Raw genomic sequence first — 9,724 nt, forward strand, 5'->3', positions numbered from 1 at the left:
GGATGTGGAGCAACTGAAACTCTCACAAGCTTCTATTGGAAGTATATGGAAGTATGTGTTGTTACAACTATTTTGCAGAAATGTTTGTCAATATACACTAAAGCAGAATATATTCATGCCAGTAATTTAACTTCTATGAATTTAACAGAAATGGGATATGTACATTTGATAAATGACTGATAGAGGGCAAAAGAGAAACTTTTAGAGTCCTGTTATGGTATGTCTTCATCATGGTGGTAGATGTATGTGTGTTCACTCTATAAAAATTGGTCAGCTCTATTCTCATGATTTTTCTCTGTTATAATTTAGTAAGTCATACTTCAAAAAAGTTTTACTTAGAGACAAAGAACTAGCACCCAAAGTCTTATATGCATTAAAAACAACAAAACAAAACTCAAAACTACTCACTTGTGGAATTCAGATGACTAGAAGCTAGAGAGATGGCACAAAACAGACTCATCCACGTTTAGTCATTTGATTTATGACAAAGGTATAACTGTGGTTTCTGTGTGAGAAGTCATGATCTTTTCAGTTAAAATTGCAAAACTGGGGTAAAAAAGCATAGGATGATATTTAGGGCCAGAGCTTTCCTCAGGTCTTATCTATCACCCAGACATTATGGGGAGAAGGCAATGGCACCCCACTCCAGTGCTCTTGCCTGGAAAATCCCATGGATGGAGGAGCCTGGTAGGCTGCAGTCCATGGGGTCGCTAAGAGTCGGACCTGACCGAGCGACTTCACTTTCACTTTTCACTTTCATGTGTTGGAGAAGGAAATGGCAACCCACTCCAGTGTTCTTGCCTGGAGGATCCCAGGGACAGGGGAGCCTGGTGGGCTGCCATCTATGGGGTCGCACAGAGTCGGACACGACTGAAGTGACTTAGCAGCAGCAGCAGCAGCAGCAGCAGACATTATGATTTTCCAAAGCCTCAATCTATAACCTTCTGGGGGAACAAAAGACCAGGGTTGTTAAGGGAAAGGACCATCCAATTGATAAGAACTGCACCAAAAAATGTCTTAATGACCCAGATAACCACAGTGCTGTGGTCACTCAACTAGAGCCAGACATCCTGGAGTGTGACATCAAATGGACCTTAGGAAGCATTACTATGAACAAAGCTAGTGGAGGTGATGGAATTCCAGCTGAGCTACTTCAAATCCTAAAATATGCTGCTGTGAAAAAAAAGCTATGGCAAACCAAGATAGCATATTAAAAAGCAGAGACATTAGTTTGCTGACAAAGGTCCAGATAGTCAAAGCTATAGTTTTTCCAGTAGTCATGTATGGATGTGAGAGCTGGACCATAAAGAAGGCTGACCACTGAAGACTTGATGCTTTTGAGCTGTCGTGTTTAAGACTCTTGAGAGTCCCTTGGACTGCAAGGAGATCAAACCCCTCAATCCTAAAGGAAATCAGTCTTGAATATTCATTGGAAGGACTGATGCTGAAAGTGAAACTCCAGTACTTTGGGCACCTGATGCAAAGAGCCGACTCATTAGAAAAGACCCTGATTCTGGGAAAGATTGAAGGCAGGAGGAGAAGGGGATGACAGAGGATGAGATGATTAGATGGAATCAGTGACCTGATGGAGATGAGTTTGAGTAAGCTCCGGGAGATGGTGAAAGACAGGGAAGCGTGGCGTGCTGCAGTCCAACAATAGCGTAAATCACTAAATCACTGTAGTTTTCAGTTTTAAATTTGTCATTTGATTCCTTTCTATAGATTCTGGTAAAATTGTCCATATTACATCTATTTTCTTGATCATATTGACATCAATTATTCAAAAATCTCCATTCACAATGTTCATATATAGGTTTGCTTCACGGTTTTTTTTTCTCTTGGTTTTGGTAATTTCATCCTGACTCTTGTCACGTCTGATTGTATTTTATGGAGTGATGGGAAATGTATGAAAATTTTTGTTTTATTTTACGAGTCAAATATTTTAGTGGTTTTGTTGGTGCTATTTTTCCACAGAAGATTCAGTGTTCTTCTGTCAGTAGTTAAGGGTAGATCACTTCTCTCTAATAATAGATAAAATGCTTCCAAGCTTAGTTACACACTTTGGAGGGCTCATCTATTTTCATTTGTTTTTAACTTGAAGGCAGAGCATTTTAGAGGACTCAACTGAAAACATGCATTGTTTATCAGGACTCTTTGGTGGGCCCTAAACTTTGACATAAACTAACACCAGTAAGGCAATGGCAACCCACTCCAGTACTCTTGCCTGGAAAATCCCATGGACGGAGGAGCCTGGTAGGCTGCAGTCCATGGGGTCACTAAGAGTTGGGCACAACTGAGCGACTTCACTTTCACTTTTCACTTTTATGCATTGGAGAAGGAAATGGCAACCCACTCTAGTATTCCTGCCTGGAGAATCCCAGGGACGGAGGAGCCTGGTGGGCTGCCGTCTATGGGGTCGCACAGAGTCGGACACGACTGAAGCGACTTAGCAGCAGTAACAGTAGCAGCAACACCAGTACACAAAAAAGCATTCTGTGTTATCCATCACAATAAGAGATGCTAACCATCCTTCAGCCTCCACACTGGCCATACTCCTCTGAGGATGGATAACCGATTACCATACATAGGAAACTCACCTGCTAATGGACCTATGTCCAAATATGGAAATTACATCTCTTCCTTCACTAACACAGTCTACTTTCATTCCTATATCCATCCACTTCTATGGAAATATATTTTCCTTCTCATCTAGGTACGGGGATGCTCTCCTTCTATCTCACCTCCATTTCATACCTGTTCCTGTGCTATAGTCTGTGAATAGATATTGAATATCACTTCATTTAGTCTTTCTCTGTGAGCATTAGTAGGTTCAAGGAATCACAGAGTTCTGTCTTCTAGATACATAGAGAATTTACCACTGAGGGATGTACTTGGGACCACAACAAAATCTGTTGTTATCATCCTCCTCCAAGAACTATTAGTACCAGTTCCATAATCTCCACCATTCTACACATCTTTCGTTATAGAAGTCACTAGTGAAAATCAAACCTTCCCAGGGCATCTACAATCTCCTATGTTCTCATCTTTGACTTATTTTGTACATCTCCTAATCTGGTCCACATCTCTTCCTCTGCTTCATTCCTTCTCTGTTTTCTGGCTCTGTAAAATTATACTGTCTTGTAGCCCCAAATTTTCTCAGAGCGTTTCTTGTATTTAGGAAACCAGGGAGTCTTCTCAGACATTGAGAAGCAAAAATACATCATACTTGAAAAATTTATTGGCGTATAGTTGATTTACAATGTTGTTTTAGATTCAAGTGTGAGCAAAGTGAATCAGTCATATATACACATATATCCATGCTCTTTTAAAGATTCTTTTTCCATATAGGCCACTATAGAATGTTGGGTAGAGTTCCCTACGCTATACAGCAGGTTTTTACTAGTTATCTGGCCACAGGACTGGAAAAGGTCAGTTTTCATTCCAATCCCAAAGAAAGGCAATGCCAAAGAATGCTCAAGCTACCGCACAATTGCACTCATCTCACACGCTAGTAAAGTAATGCTCAAAATTCTCCAAGCCAGGCTTCAGCAATATGTGAACCATGAACTTCCTGATGTTCAAGCTGGTTTTAGAAAAGGCAGAGGAACCAGAGATCAAATTGCCAACATCCACTGGATTATAGAAAAAGCAAGAGAGTTCCAGAAAAACATCTATTTCTGCTTTATTGACTATGCCAAAGCCTTTGAGTGTGTGGATCACAATAAACTGTGGAAAATTCTGAAAGAAATGGGAATACCAGACCACCTGATCTGCCTCTTGAGACATCTGTGTGCAGGTCAGGAAGCAACAGTTAGAACTGGACATGGAACAACAGACTGGTTCCAAATAGGAAAAGGAGTTTGTCAAGGCTGTATATTGTCACCCTGTTTATTTAACTTATATGCAGAGTACATCATGAGTAACACTGGACGGGAAGAAACACAAGCTGGAATCAAGATTGCCGGGAGAAATATCAATAACCTCAGGTATGCAGATGACACCACACTTATGGCAGAAAGTGAAGAGGAACTCAAAAGCCTCTTGATGAAAGTGAAAGTGGAGAGTGAAAAAGTTGGCTTAAAGCTCAACATTCAGAAAACTAAGATCATGGCATCTGGTCCCACCACTTCATGGGAAATAGATGGGGAAACAGTGGAAACAGTGTCAGACTTTATTTTTCTGGGCTCCCAAAAATCACTGCAGATGGTGACTGCAGCCATGAAATTAAAAGACGCTTATTCCTTGGAAGGAAAGTTATGACCAACCTAGATAGCATATTCAAAAGCAGAGACATTACTTTGCCAACAAAGCTTCATCTAGTCAAGGCTATGGTTTTTCCTGTGGTCATGTATGGATGTAAGAGTTGGACTGTGAAGAAAGCTGAGTGCCGGAAGAATTGATGCTTTTGAACTGTGGTGTTGGAGAAGACTCTTGAGAGTCTCTTGGACTGCAAGGAGATCCACCCAGTCCATTCTGAAGGAGATCAGCCCTGGGATTTCTTTGGAAGGAATGATGCTAAAGCTGAAACTCCAGTACTTTGGCCACCTCATGTGAAGAGTTGACTCATTGGAAAAGACTCTGATGCTGGGAGGGATTGGGGGCAGGAGGAGAAGGGGACGACAGAGGATGAGATGGCTGGATGGCATCACTGACTCGATGGACGTGAGTCTGAGTGAACTCCGGGAGTTGGTGATGGACAGGGAGTGCTGCAATTCATGGGGTCGCAAAGAGTTGGACACGACTGAGCGACTAATGTGATCTAGTTTTATATATAGTAGTGTGCATATGTCAACCTCTCTCAATTGCACACCCCTACCCCATTCTCTGATAACCAAAGTTTGTCTTCTACATCCATGACTCTACCTCTGTTTTGTAAATGTTTATTTGTACACTTTTCTTTTTTTTTTTTTTAGATTTCACCTATAACTGATATCATCTGATATTTGTCTGTGTCTGACTTATTTCACTCAATGGCAAACTCTATGTCCATCCATGGTGATGCAAATGGCACTATTTTGTTTAGGCTGTATCCGTGTCCTGGCTATTATAAATAGTGCCGTGGTGAACACTGGGGTGTGTGTATCTTTTTGAATTAGAGTTGCCTCCATATATATGTCCAGAAGTGCAATTGCTGGATCATATGATAAGTTCTATTTCTAGTTTTTACAGAATTTCCATACTGTTCTCCATAGTCACTGTACCAATTTACATTCCCACCAACAGTATAGGAGGGTACACCCTTTCTAGCACTTATTGTTTGTAGATTTTCTGATGATAGTCATTCTGATCAGTGTGAAGCAAAGCCTCATTTTAGCTTTGATTTGCATTTCTCTAATAATGAGTCAAGGCTATTGTTTTTCCAGTGGTCATGTATGGATGCAAGAGTTGGACTGTGAAGAAAGCTGAGTGCCGAAGAATTGATGCTTTTGAACTGTGGTGTTGGAGAAAACTCTTGAGAGTCCCTTGGACTGCAAGGAGATCCACCCAGTCCATTCTGAAGGAGATCAGCCCTGGGATTTCTTTGGAAGGAATGATGCTAAAGCTGAAACTCCAGTACTTTGGCCACCTCATGTGAAGAGTTGACTCATTGGAAAAGACTCTGATGTTGGGAGGGATTGGGGGCAGGAGGAAAAGGGGACGACAGAGGATGAGATGGCTGGATGGCATTACGGACTCGATGGACGTGAGTTTGAGTGAACTTGGGGAGATGATGATGGACAGGGAGGCCTGGCGTGCTGCGATTCATGGGGTCACAAAGAGTCGGACACGACTGAGTGACTGAACTGAACTGAACAGAATAATTAGTGTTGTTGAGTATCTTTTTATGTGCCTGTTTGCCATCTATATATCTTCTTTGGAGAAATGTCTATTTTGATCTTCTGCTCTGTTTTTGAATGGGTTATTTCTGTTTTTTGATATTGTGTTGTATGAGATGTTTGTATATTTTTGAGATTAATCCCTTGTCAGTTGTTTCATTTGCAAATATTTTCTCCCATTCTGAGGGCTGTCTTTTTGTTTTACTTTTGGTTTCCTTTGCGTGCAAAAGCTTGTAAGTTTAATTAGGTGCCATTTGTTTATTTTTGCCTTTATTACACTAGAAGGTGGATCAAAAAATCTTGCTGCAATTTATGTCAAAGAGTGTTCTATGTTTTCCTTTAAGAATTTTATAGTACCCAGCCTTACATTAAGTCTTTAACCCATTTTGAGTTTATTTTTGTCTATGGAATTAGAGTGGAGAAGGCAATGGCAACCCACTCCAGTACTTTTGCCTGGAAAATCCCATGGACAGAGGACCCACGTAGGCTATAATCCATGGGGTCGCAAAGAGTCAGACACAACTGAGTGACTTTACTTTCACTTTTCACTTTCATGCACTGGAGAAGGAAATGGCAACCCACTCCAGTATTCTTGCTTGGAGAATCCCAGGGACGGGAGTCTGGTGGGCTGCCGTCTGTGGGGTGCACAGAGTTGGACATGACTGACGAGACTTAGCAGCAGCATGGAATTAGGGAGCGCTGAAGTTTCATTTTTTTTACATGTAGCTGTCCAGTTTTCCCAGGACCACTTATTGAAGAAACTGTATTTTTCCATTGTATATTTTTGTCATAGATGTTTGTCATTAGATTAGGTGACCATAGGTGTGTGGCTTTATAACTAGGCTTCTATCATGTTCCATTGATCTGTATTTCTGTTCTTGTACCAGTACCATACTGTCTTGCTTACCATAGCTTTGTAGTATAGTCTGAAGTCAGGGAGCCTGATTCCTCCAGTTCTGCTTTTGTTTCTCAAGATTTCTTTGGCTATTTGGGGTCTTTTGTATTTCTATACAAATTATACATTTTTTTTGTCCCAGTGTTGTGAAAAATGCCATTGGTAATTTGATACAAATTGCATTGAATTGGTATATTGTTTTGGGTAGTATAGTCATTTCCACAATATTGATTCTTCCAGTCCAGAAACATGATATACATCTCCATCTATTTGTGTCATTTTTTATTTCTTTCATCAGTATCTTACAGTTTTCTGAGTACAGGTCTTTTGCTTCTTATGTAGGCATATTCCTAGTTATTTTATTCTTTTTGTTGCAATGGTAAGTGTTGTTTCCTTAATTTCTCTTTCTGGTTTTTCATTGTTAGCATATAGAAATGCAAGATATTTCTATGTATTAATTTTTTATTTTTCAATTTTATCAAATTCATCAATAAGCTCTTGTAGTTTTCTGGTGGCATCTTTAGGATATTCTATGTATAGTATCATGTCATCGGCAAACAGCGGCAGTTTTACTTATTGTTTTCCAATTTGGATTCTTTTATTTCTTTTTGTTCTCTAATTACTGTGACCAGGACTTCCAAAAGTATGTTGAATAACAGAGAGTGGGCAGCTTTGCCTTGTTCCTAATCTTAGAGGAAATGCTTTCAGCTTTTTACTATTGAGAATAACATTTGTTGTGGGTTTGTCATATACGGTCTTATGTTGAGGTAAGTTCTATCTAGCCCACTTTCTAGAGAGTTTTTATCATAAATGGGTGTTGAATTTTGTTGAAAGCTTTTTCTGCATCTATTGAGACGATCATATGGTTTTTAATTTGTTAATATTGTGTATCACATTGATTTGTGTATATTGAAAATCTTTGAATTCCTGTGATGCTGCTGCTACTGCTGCTAAGTTGCTTCAGTCGTGTTCGACTCTGTGTGACCCCATAGACGGCAGCCCACCAGGCTCCCCTGTCCCTGGGATTCTCCAGGCAAGAACACTGGAGTGGGTTGCCATTTCCTTCTCCAATGCATGAAAGTGAAAAGTGAAAGTGAAGTCGCTGAGTCTTGTCCAACTCTTAGCGACCCCATAGACTGCGGCCCACCAGGCTCCTCCGTCGATTGGATTTTCCAGGCAAGAGTACTGGAGTGGGGTGCCATTGCCTTCTCCGGTGATAAATCCCACTTAATAATGGTGTATGAACCCTTTTTAAGTGTTGTTGGATTCTGTTTACTAGTATTTTGTTGAGGATCTTTGTGTCTATGTTCATCAGTGCTACTGGCCTATAATTTTCTTTCTTTCTTTTTATTCTATCTTTGTCTGATTTTGGTATCAGGGTGATGGTGGCCTTGTAGAATGAGCTTAGGAGTGTTCCTCCCTCTGAAATTTTTTGGAAGACTTTAAGAAGAATAGGTATTAGCTGTTCTCTAAAATATTTGATAGAATTTGCTTGTGACCTGGACTTTTCTTTGTTGGAAGATTCTTAATTACATTTTCAATTTCTTACTTGTGACTGATTTGTCTACATTTTCTATTTCTTCCTAGTTCAGCCTTGGAAGTTTGTACCTTTCTAAGAATTTGTCCATTTCTTCCAGCTTGTCCATCTTCTTGCCCTGTAGTAGGCCCTATAGTATGCTTGTAGTAGTTTTTTATGATCCTTTGTATTTCTGTGGCATCAGCTGTAATTCCTCTTTTTTCATTTCTAATTTTGTTGATTTGATTCCTCTCCTGTTTTTCCTTGAATGAGTCTGGTCAAAGGTTTATCAATTTTGTTTATTTTCTCAAACAACCAGCTTTTAGTTTCACTGATACTTGCTGTTGTTTTCTTTGAAATGTATGCTATTTTTGCTACACTTTTCCTGAATTCCTGTTCTACAGAACTCACTATATCAACAATTTTTATTTTATACTCTGAAGTTATGGGTGGCTTGTTATATAGAATTAGGTAACTAGAACAGAGCCCATCAGGCCCTAGGATTTAAATAACATTTTTATTCTGATGACTCCCACCTTTACACAATTAAGCCTAAAGTTGGCTTCTAAGCCATAGATTCAAGTATCCAACTACCTCCTTGACCTTTGCACTTGAATTCCTAAGAGACATCTCAAGCTAATGTTGAATAATCTTGAATTTCTGATTCATAAACCTGCCCCTGTCCCCAGTCACAGTCGCTTCATTTTAGTAAGTGGCAGAGCCAGTCCATCTGCAGGGCCTGTAGAGTCTGCACCTTGTCTCCACCTCCACAGTCACTTCCTGAGTCCAGGGACCTCTCATCTTGACTCCATGCTTCTGTAAGAATCTCCAACTGATCACTGGCCTACACAGTTCAGTCCTTCTAACCTCTCTACTTTGCTGCTCACTGAGTGATTATTTTAAGATATAAGCCTGTTTGGCTCACTGTCCAGGCTTTCCTGGTACCTCAGCTGGTAAAGAATCCACCTGCAATGCAGGAGACCCCGGTTCAATTCCTGGGTCAGGAATCCCTGAAGAAGGGATAGGCTACCCACTCCAGCATTCATAGACTTCCCTGGTAGCTCAGATGATAAATAATCCACCTGCAATGTGGGAGAACTTGGTTTGATCCCTGGGCTGGGTAGATCCCCTGGAGGAGGGCAAGGCAACCCACTCCAGTATACTTGCCTGGAGACTCTCCATGAACAAAGGAGCCTGGTGGGCTACAGTCTATGGGGTTGCAAAGAGCTGGATGACAAAGGTGTTGCACAACTGAGTAACTAATCACAGCACAGCACACAGGCTCACTGCCCAGTTCAAAACTTTGTTGATTCCTCGGTACTTGGTAAGATAAAACTCAAAGTTCCTATATTCATATATAGGGGAACTTCGTAATGTGGAGACTTCATGCTCTGATCCATCCTATATAGCTAACACAGAACCACCAGGTTCCCTTCACATGCTGCCCTCTTTCATGCTGCTGTGCCCTTGTTCATGTTGTTCCTTTGGCCTGGCATT

This window comes from Bos mutus, chromosome 1 (assembly GCF_027580195.1).
Source record: "Bos mutus isolate GX-2022 chromosome 1, NWIPB_WYAK_1.1, whole genome shotgun sequence".
NCBI classification, from domain to species: Eukaryota; Metazoa; Chordata; class Mammalia; order Artiodactyla; family Bovidae; genus Bos; species Bos mutus.